The sequence below is a fragment of the Pyxicephalus adspersus genome, chromosome 5 (assembly GCF_032062135.1).
Source record: "Pyxicephalus adspersus chromosome 5, UCB_Pads_2.0, whole genome shotgun sequence".
Taxonomy (NCBI): domain Eukaryota; kingdom Metazoa; phylum Chordata; class Amphibia; order Anura; family Pyxicephalidae; genus Pyxicephalus; species Pyxicephalus adspersus.
In genome coordinates, this window is record NC_092862.1 from 34,621,306 (window position 1) to 34,632,413 (window position 11,108).

An 11,108-nucleotide genomic window follows, 5' to 3' on the forward strand; every position below is an offset into this window, starting at 1 on the left:
CAAACGATTGTATCTAGTGTGTGGACACTGTTGGTGGATTATATCTGAATGATCATATTGTTACAGCATGTACAGAATTGTGCACAATAAGATTGTTCAAGTATAATCGTGCATAATCGTTGATCGGTCGTAATCGTTCATTTTCTAACAATAATTACTGGAAGTGTGTACCTAGCTTTAGCCTAAAATTGATTTGACAGGTGCTTTTTAATCTTCATGTGAAGTACAGGGGTATGTAATAGTGTTATGTATCTTTTTATAATGTATATTTTTATGTATCCTTTAACAATATATCTTTTTTGTATCCTTTTACAATGTATCTCTTTATGTATCCTTTTATAATGTATCTTTTTACATCTGTTTGGAGGCTGTAGAAGCTCTACACAGTGCTGAAAAAAACCTGAATTTTTCCTCCCATTGACTTTAATGGTGTTCGACTTTGACATTCGACCACTCAAATTTTTTTGCTATATTCGAGGGAATAGCTGCCGAATCGAATAGTGAGCTATTCGACCAACACTAATAAAGATGTTACATTCTGACATTCACTAACTGTCTAGTGAGTGTTTCTGCCGCCATGCAAAAGTGGCTGCATAGATGTGAACTGGGCCCAGTGGTGGAGTTAATGTCACAGGATGGTTAAGCAGGTGAATGATAGAATGAGAAATTTAAATAAAGGATATACAAGTGGCTGAACTTAACATTTGAAACACAGATACCTGCTTATTCTTGAATCTACCACTATAGGAGTGAATGCTTACTTGCATTTTAACATGCTATATTTTTTTTCTTGTTTATCAGTTTCTCCACTTTAGTTAATTATTTTCTATTTTCCTCATCTTTCTTACAGTACTAAAAACAACAACAACAACAACAAAAAGAATGTATCTTTATTTTCAAAGTTCAGAGCTGTTTACCTTCTTGTTGCTATCAGGCACATGGTGCATGTGCTATTATAATGTCATATTTTGAGAATAGAATCATTATATTAAAATCCAAGATATTGGCAGCTCTGTATTCCCAGGTGCCGCTTTATTTGTCAGATTGTTATTTACTGTTCCCTTTTTATAAATGTCATAAAGAAATTAACATGTAACATTTGTGTTGTGTTTTTGTATGATTATTGTATCTTATGAATGTGTATCATACCTGTCAAGCACTATTGTAAAGGGAATAAATAAATTGCACGTTGTGTTTTTAAGCTTATTAACTGTAACGTCACAGACAAAAAACCTGATTATTTTCCAACAACCCGATTTCACAAATGGAAAAGCAGCATCTGTTTTCCTGCAGCTTCACATATGGCTATCAATGTCGCTTAGAAAAGCTTGTGCAGGTAACTGAAGCAAAAGAACCTCTCTGGAGGGCAACAACCTGAGGGACTGAGAGACAATGATCCCAAATGGTAAACAGTTGCTCTCTAGGAATAACAAATGCACTTTTATCACATGGGGCCGTTAGTGAACTACACTCTGTAAGGGAAATACAAATGTGCAATCTTTGTAGATTTTGGCATAGGCTATTGACTCAATTTTACACACTGCACCTGCACACTGTATCCCTGATGTCTTTTAATGCCTAGATAATTTAAAGATAGCTTTCATTACCTTTCAGTGCACCCAGTGAAAGAAAAAACACACTGCATAGAGTGCAAGCTCCGGAAAAAAAGAAAAGGCTACTTTTATTCATGTGTAAAATTAGTGACACATGCGTAATCACTTCCGAATTTCATCTATTCTTTTCCTAGTTGTGTTGTGAGAAAATAGTAATATAAGTAATTTAACAATAGAGGAATTCCTGCTTCCCAATCTGCTAAATACGTAAAGTGATCACACTCAGTATATTACGACATTTCCAAACATAAATATTTGAGTAAGAGGAACACCCTAAAATAGTAACATTCCATATATATATAAATATATATATATATATATAACATCTAAGGAGCTGTACCTCTGACTCCAAGGCTAGGTACACACCTGCAATAATTATCATTTGAAAACGATCAACAATTATTCCCAATTATTTTGAACGATCGTATTGTGCACAATTCTGTACATGCTGTAACGATACAAACGTTATATTCCACCAATAATGTACACACTAGATACGATCGTTTGAATGTTCGTTCAACCGATGCAGGAAGTGACATGTACAGGAGAAAGTGTATCACAGAACAACCCACAATCACTGAACGACTGTGTACGCATCCTGTACAGGAAGTGACATGTACAGGAGAAAGTGTATCACAGAACAACCCACAATCACTGAACGACTGTGTACGCATCCTGTACAGGAAGTGACATGTACAGGAGAAAGTGTATCACAGAACAACCCACAATCACTGAACGACTGTACACATCATAGATTATGAACGATCGTCACCCAATCAGATCCGCCGGGACGTTCGTTTCCAGCGAGATTCCTCGTTCTTTGGTGTTGTTGACCAGTGGTTGTGCACTTTTTTTGTTAACAATTATCGAAATAACTGTCGTGGATCGTTCGTTTCCAACGATAGTTATTGCACGTGTGTACGCATCCTTAAGCTGAGTACACACTTCCAATTTTTATCGTTCAAAATGAACGACGAACGAACGACGAACGATCGATTGGGCAAAAATCGTTCGTAAAAAAAGTAACCAACGACGCCGACGAACGAGGAAAGTCGTTGGAAACGAACGACCGGACTGGCGGATCGGATTGGACGACGATCGTTGACCATCGTTCGTGTGTACGATCGTTCGTTGATCGTCCATGGTCTGAGCATGCGTAATGAACGAACGGTCGTTCACTTCCTGTCGTGCACATAATTCCTCTATCGTTCAAACGATCGTATCTATTGTGTGTACAATATCTACGAACGATCGTGTCGTTATCTGTATGTGCAGGATCGGTGCTATACGATCATTCGCAGATATCGTGCAGGATCGTTCGTCGTTCGTTTAACAACGATAATAATTGGAAGTGTGTATGTAGCTTTAGTCTTGAAATATTTGTAGTGAGATTTAAGGAAGCCACTTCTGTTAATCATAGTTCTTCTTGCTGGGGAGGAGATTGTACCTCTGGACATTCAATGTAATGATATCTCCACTTCTGGATTAATCATTACATTGAGAATCAAAGCCTTGCCCCTTTATCAAGATGCAATCCAGGTAAGGAGGTATAGTAAATAGGTAAAGGGGAAACATATTCAGCAGGGAGCCTAAAGGCAATACTGGTGTGTGGTTATTTGCTTTTCTGTCCTAAAGTAATACATTAATAGAATAATGAAGATTATGCTTTGGCCTAGGTTAGCGTTATACTATAAGTCAATTCTTAATACATTGTCACACAGTGATAAATACAAAGATCCTATATTTTTATACAGCATTGTTCCAACCTTAATCAGAATGCAGAAATGTAAAATTAGTTAATTAAGCATGCAAACCCTAGGCATGTGACCCCAGAAGAACATCACATAGTCATCCAGAGTACAGCTAATACAGACATTCGATGTTCTTAAACTAGCACCTGGTGGAGGGCCTGTCCAGCGTTTTGCCCCCATCAGCACAAGCTGCAGGGAAAAACGTTTCAGTGCATTTAGGCCTTTATTGGCCAAGAGTGGAAGATAAAAAAACTGAGGATTATATTGCCCAACAAATTAACACTAAGGCAACAAAGCTATGAACACCAGTGAGGCTGGGAGAGTCTGCACTTTATCTGCACTGAGATAAAGGGAGGCAGAAAGGGTATAACTTCAACCATAGCAGAGCATGCAATTGCTATTGGGCCCAGAAGATCAGAGAGCACAAAGCTGTCTAGCTAATAGTGCTTTATGCAGGTAGACATTAGTCAAATGCATTGGAATAAAGGAATGCATATAAAGTGAAATCCTTTATTTGTACTTATTTATACTCTGTATTCTGCATTACCGGGAAAGATACCAAAAACTTTCAGGGAAGACCTCTGGACAATCATTAGTAACCCAAATCTCATGAGAAAATACCCCAGTCTATTGCAAGAGCATCCGATGGTAAAATTTGGACAGCTCTGTTTTCCTCAATACCTGAGGAATGGAATGAGCACCTTGGAATGAGACAGTATAAGGTAGATACAATATCTAAACTTCTTTTTGGTTACTTCTGGATATACTATAGCCAGTGATTGTTTTATAGTGAAAGGGAGCACAGACATTATAAGCATTTTACTGGTTTATGCTATGTCATAGTGGTGTCTCCAAGCAGAAAAACAGCAGCACTATGAAAATTGATTTTTCCCATAGATGTGCTCTTTAAGAATAAATGTTCAGCACAGTGTTTCATTTTAAGATCAGATCAGGATGTTTCTAGAGTCCAGCAGCATAGTCCATGTCCAATAGGAAAAGCAGGGCATATACTTTCAACAATATTTTACAGGTTATTTTCAAAGAACAGAAATTGGAATTACAGAAAACAAGCACAACTGTCCCATTTCCTATTTATTAAGGATGATTAGAAACATAATATATGTGAATAATTTTAAATCTTTCAAAATATAAACCACAGAAACCTTTTAATGAATACATTTTAAAAAATACAGGTTGGACTAAATTAAAGCCATTATCAGGCTGTAGTTATGTCTATGCAATCAATGAGTAAACGGCCTCTAATAGGATACAACAGAGTGTTTCAGATTTTCTTCTCTAGGTGATTACATGGAATAAAAAGCAGTCACATGTCAAACGAATTTCAACAGTGAAATTTAGCAGCCTATTGTCCCAATCATTGCTTTCAATCATTTTAAAAGGTCTCCAGAGACTGTCATTATTATCGGACATGTTCCTAGGAGTAGATAAATGAAACCCCACCTGCCAGCCTTCACTGGGAAATGATGGACAATCAAGCCCAAAAATATGATAGGGCTTGCAGCTTTATTGATATTTACATCAAAAATAGTTAGCAATGAAAGCAGCTGTTGTGGAGAGCATTCAGCACATCATGTTCAGAGTCTGCTGTGAACTGAAATACAGAGCTCCCGACAAGCAATTTACCTTCTGTCAGTCTCCATGTGCTTGCAGTGTAATAGAGTACTTCCACCGATAGCCCACTTAAAACTGCACATGTGTACTGTTTGTTTTTAAAGACTTGGGTATTATTTGAAGTAAATTGCAGAATGTCACATTTCAGGCTTTACTAGCATGCAAGAGATGACATTGTGGAATAAATGTTCTACTGTTCCAGCTGAGATTCCAGATTCAGGAAATCAAAGGCTATGCGACATAAAGAATGTTATCTTTGTATTTTACCTTTTATTAGAGAGATTTCCCCTCACTCTTTGTTTTGTCCAACACTTGGACAGGATGTGAGGGGAAATTCCACACAAGTAGTAGGTTGTAATGCTTTCCTGCCATACCATACATGGTTTTATTTGCTGTTCCAAGTTAGTGATTGAGGTTAGATCACGGGGTGTCAAACTCTGGCCCGGGGGCCGAAATTGGCCCACAAGGTCCTTTTTTTTCCCCTCCAAAGGAATCCTAAATATGAATTAGAGCTGGCCCGCCACTGCATTGAAATAGCACCACTACTACAATTCCCGTCATCACTCGTGTCTATGGACCAACAGCCTCCCTGCCTGTGCGTGGCTCCGCTTTAGACTGTTTTGAAGATGCAGTGGTGCTATTTCAGTTTCAAGTTTGGCCCGCGACTTTGTCTAAGTTTTTACTTTTGGCTCACTGTGTATTTGAGTTTGACACCCCTTGGTTGGATCTTCACAACACATGCAAAACCGTTTTTTGTATTCAGGTTTGCCTGTTTGTTGTTATAGAAATCAATAATGGCTTTAAAAAACGTACTGCTGCAGCCTGGTAGTGCAGTTTTAATTGAGTTTAAAGTGTAACAAAACCTTACAATTAAAAAATTGTGAGTGGGCAGGTAGTTTTTTGCAGAAGGGACAGGCGATGTCTCTTTTGCAATACAATAAACCTACCTGTCTGTTTTACAATGACATAACTTGTCCACAGCATGTCCACAGAAGTTCATTTATTCCCACCAGTAAACTAAACTGGGATTGTACATTGAGTTTTGCGCATGTACAATCATAAAAAGATTGAGATTAGGCAGATACATTTTTTTTTATTGCAGACAAGACATAGCCTGTCCCTTCTACAATAAAGAACTTGACAGCTTGCAGTTTCTAATAGTAAGGCTTAGTTCCTCTTTAGGATAGACTTCCAGGTTCTAGCTTGGACTGATTGGTAATGTTGGACGAAAGAAGTACAATGCATGCCAACACAGTTGCTTTTTTTTAGTGTTGACTATGCATAGAACTTTAAAAAATAATTTAGTAAATTAATAAAACTAAACAAATATTATTGATTTCAAGGCTTTATGTTATACTTGCTGATATACTATAAGGTCATATAAATTTTTATGATAAATATTTTTATTACAGTGTTACCCTTGAGAATAAACATTTAACATATGACAAAGGATTCACAAATCACTATAGGTTAGCTAAAAGTACAAAAACCTTGTTTTGCAGCTCTCTGAATAAATCTCAGTCTTGTTGATGTTGTATAATGGATGTGGACTGTGATGATTGCTGAATAGTGGACAACATAGTGTGCAAAAAGGAAGGTAAAGCTCTATCTTCAGGCTGGAAAAACGACTATATAATATTAAAATGCAAATATTGCATAATATAAATTTTGTGCAGGTAATTTTTTCTGATATAAAAATGCCCCCCTAATTCCTGCCCTGCTGATATTTACTAAATAGGAAGTAAAAGGTTGCAAAAAGAGCACAAACAAAATCTAGCATCCTTACTAGACTTTTTTTTATGTCTTTGTCTCCATTGCAGATTTCCCTCACTTTCTATCTAGTAAGGCATTATCAGATAGACAAAAAGTGAGGGTAAATCTTTGTAATGGAGCCTCACATAGCAGTAAAAACCCAACTTGAGTTCTGTTGCATCCTCATTCTATGCAAAACTAAAAATAAAGTTTTTTGCTTCACATACATTTTAAATGAGGCACATGTTCATGCTTATGGGCCTCACCTTTATTTAAATCACACTTAATGAAATCAGCTTGCTAGAGTGAAAAACAAAACAAGAATATACAAGTCACTTTTGCTAATTCAAAGCTGTAAATTAAACTTTTTCCTGCACTTGGCTAAATGTTTTGTAAATCTGAAAAGTCTGAAAGACTTTATTCATTGCAACAAACATTACTGAAATATTAAACCAAAAACTATTTTATCTGTGTGTTTCCCTGTTTTGTCAAGTTCACAGTCAGTTTCAAGGACATGTTATCATGACCCACTGCCACCTATAAAACTATTTCACCTTTGTTATTAGTTCAATCCAGTCACAAAGGTCAATAGAGACTGCCAAAGCTAATTCATCCAGAAAAATCAAGGTATAACAAAGTGTAATCAGAGCAGGTCACTTTCTTAAATCCACTGGAACACTCTGACGAAAGATGCATTTCATAAAAGAGCAAAGGTGTTTAATTATCATGAAATTGCTTTATTACTCTTTTACACAGTCTTTTTCCACATTCTTTCGAAATACTTGTACAGCCCAAGATAAAAAAAAGATAATTTCCATTTTTATGGCTAACACCAGCGGATACTAGATTGTCATTAAGTTTGGTGTAGAAAATAAAAAAGTAGTTTGTCTGCATTACTCACAGAAACAAATGTTTTTCCAGTTTTCTGTGCTAATTTCACTAGTTGTTTAACATAAAGGGTTTAAAAGAATTAGTAATGTATTAAATAATCATGACAAGGCCTTACTTTTAGGATTCTTGAACTTTTGCCTTTGTATTCTTTTATTTTTTGACATATTTGCACATGTATTCAGGTATAAACCAAGATTTTTGACATGCGATTGCCATTTTAAAATGAATCTCAGTTTATACATCGGCCACTAGATGACACTGTGTCCTCATGTAGGGTGTATAACAAACTCTTGCCATCAGAGACACGAGAAATCAGTTTAATACACACGTTACATGATGACACAGCACTACCTACTGGTGGCCAGCAATAATGCACAAATGATCATTTGAGAGAAAGTAACTCATAATAATCAAGAAGTAAAAATTACTTTATCCTGGAAGGTAAAAAAAAGATAATCAGACAGAGCCCATTTGATTTTAATGTGTTTTTTCTTCAGAACAGAAGCTTTAATATGAAATTGATCCTGTGTGAGGCCATAGCATCGATGGCTGCCCCTTTCCCCAATTCATATAACTAAGAAAGAACAGTGTCACGCTTGGGGAGACAAGGTCACTAGGGGGTGCTACGGCTTGCACAAAAGTGGTGAGAGCCCTGAAAAAGGCCAAGGCGCAGAGTCCAAGCGGCAACCAGGTCTTTTCCAGAGCCTCTAGTGGTGAGGATGTTGCGCTGCTGGTTACCGCCATTTTGCGGTCCTTGGGCACACCAGGGTGGGCAGAAAAAAATCATGGTACCAAATCACAAGAAGGAAGATTTGTCAAAGAAGGCCGGGGTCGAGGCAGGCAACAATCAATAAAGGTCAGGTCACACGCCAGGGGTCAATTACCAGGGATCCAGGAGACAGACACCGGAAAACAGGAGCTGGACAGGGGAAACACGGAAGCAAGCAACAGTTGTACAGGAACTAGCTTAGAATCTAGGGGCTCGGGACTAGTGGAGACTTGTTGCATGAATGCTGAGTGCTATAGCCAGGGATGGTTAAGAGACTACTTTCTGATTGGCCATCAGGTTGGGTGAAACTGATAAAACTTGGCAGGCAGGCAGGCAGGCCCCGAGTCAGAACAGCCTGTATGGGCAGGAGAGAGGCATCTGCGCTTTAGAGAGGAAGAGGTAAGTGTGACAAACTGGAAGCAATATTTGCTGTTAGGAGCTTTAAATCACTTTTATAAAATTTAGTCAAACACAAAATTGCTATTTTGTGATGAAATCAAATAGAATTAAATATTGCACTCATCCCTAATTAGGACTGAATGCAATCTTTTTAAGTTTAAAGACACGATTCTGGTGTAGCTATAGGGATCTAATGTTTATTAATGTAAAATAAAAAAGATGGATTATTCCATCTAGGGGAAAAACTAGATCTAGGTGGGACAGTGATGGAGGAAGAACATGGGCATAACATTATTTTCTCAGAAAGTCAGTAATAAATGCAATTTGGGAAAAAAATAAGTAATTCAAGCTGCCAATAATAAAGGTGCAGCTTTAGGAAAATACTATTGTGTAAAATAACACCAAGGCATGTCACTTACTATATCCCTATACTATGTTCATTACTAGAGAAGTCTAATAAAAAAAGATTTATATAATGCAAACTTCTTTATTTATGCAATGAATTGTAACTACAACTAAATGCAAATGCTTGTAGAAGATAAAGACATAATGGGCCTGATTTATAAAAGCTCTCCAGCGCTGGCGAGTATACAATTTCATCGGTGAACATGGGTGATCCAGCAAAGCTGGAATTGATTTCTTAAATGTAATTTACTATTTGTTAGCAAAGGCTTCCAGTCCCAGACCAGATTCATTGCAGGTTTGCTGTGTCACCCAGCTTTACCAATGAAAGTGTATCCCCCACAGCTTTGGTGAACTTTAATAGGTCAGACCCAATGAGTTTTTAATGAGTGATATATTGACACATAGAGCCTGATTTATTAAAGCTCTCCAAGGCTGGAGATTATACACTTTGAACAGTGAAGCTGGGTGATCCAGCAAACATGGAATAGATCTGGTTCAGGATTCAAAACATTTACTAACAAATTGTAAATGACTTTGTTGAAATCCATTCCAGCTTTACTAGATCACCCAGCTTCACTGATGAAAGTGTATCCTATCCAGCCTTGAAGACCCATAGTATCACTCATTCATTCATTCAGTTAAATACATGTAAAAAGTGAAAAATTAACAATGTATGCTCTTTCTCTAATTTTTTAGGGTATTTTATTGTTGCTTGAGATGTTGTAAACAAAGAAAAAATACAAAAATGCATATACATTGCCTTCACACTAAAACAATACAATCCAAAAGGGGTGTAGGGTTTTGTTTTCATCACCTCATGTGTGATCATGATCCTACACATGGAGATAATTTATTTCACATTTGTTGGTGTATTTTGTTTAGAACAAATAGTATAATTTATGTGTTTGCAAATTAAACATATTTTCTAATACAATTCCTGCACGATGTCTCTAGTTTACAAGCTGACCTTGATGATCTGGTCAATTTGTAATTTAACATTAAATGTTACATGGACATTTCCTTTAAAATAGGAGATTGGGCCAACATCTCCCACTCCCAAGTCTTTGTATTGATTCCCATTTACAAAAAGAAGGCTCAGCAATGTAGGTAAACAGAAATGCCCATATAAATCCATCTGCCCATATTTTTGGCCCTTGTGTGCATTGTTTCTTCAAATGCTAATAACTAAATGTTTGGTTCACAAAGGTTTGGTTCACTTAGGCAAGACTATTCCCACTTTCTTCTTTTTCTCCTACACATCTCCTACCTATTTCAAAGTTTAATTTAATAAATTATTCTTTAAAGATTATTTTACTCACCATCCATTCTAAGAGGACCCCACCACGGGTTGGCCAGCAGAAGGTGTTTTCTTCTCCCAGGCAGTGGCATGCACCTTGAACTATCTTCTTCTGCAGTGAAGACAAATGTGACATGTGACCATGAATTTATCTTTTTTTTTTGTCCAACTCGGTGATAAGTCTAGCATAGAAGTTCTTACTTGTGTGTGTGTAATAAAGCAATAAAAAACAAGACCTGTTTGGGAGGCAGCCACCTATACCAACTAACTAGGCTTAAAATAGCTGACTTGCAAACTAAGCTTTATGTTTTACAATCTATTTGATTTAGATAAAGGCTGCAATGAAAATACCCATTCAAAACGTGTACTCCCAATTGATATGCATGCTTTTTGTTTATGTCCACTAGAACTATGTAGAAGGAATGTACCCTTTATGCGTACAGAATATAGAATGAACAGAAATAGGAAAACAATGTTTGAACAGGTATATGAAACCTAATACATAAACTTAATATATAATAATAAATAAATATACTGTTTCATATTTAACTGCTGTCTTTGAATGAAGTATATAAAAGGAATCAGGCCAATCAACAAGA

At 36.8% G+C, this 11,108-nt stretch overlaps 1 long non-coding RNA gene across 1 annotated transcript in view; it reads right to left on the reverse strand.

Moving 5' to 3' along the window:
• LOC140331973 (uncharacterized) overlaps positions 1 to 10,617 on the reverse strand; it is a 22,807-nt gene extending 12,190 nt beyond the window's left edge. Inside the window, exon 1 of the long non-coding RNA XR_011920999.1 lies at positions 10,532 to 10,617. This is a non-coding gene — a long non-coding RNA (uncharacterized lncRNA). The remainder of the gene's footprint in view (positions 1 to 10,531) is intronic.
• Positions 10,618 to 11,108: the final 491 nt, after the last annotated feature.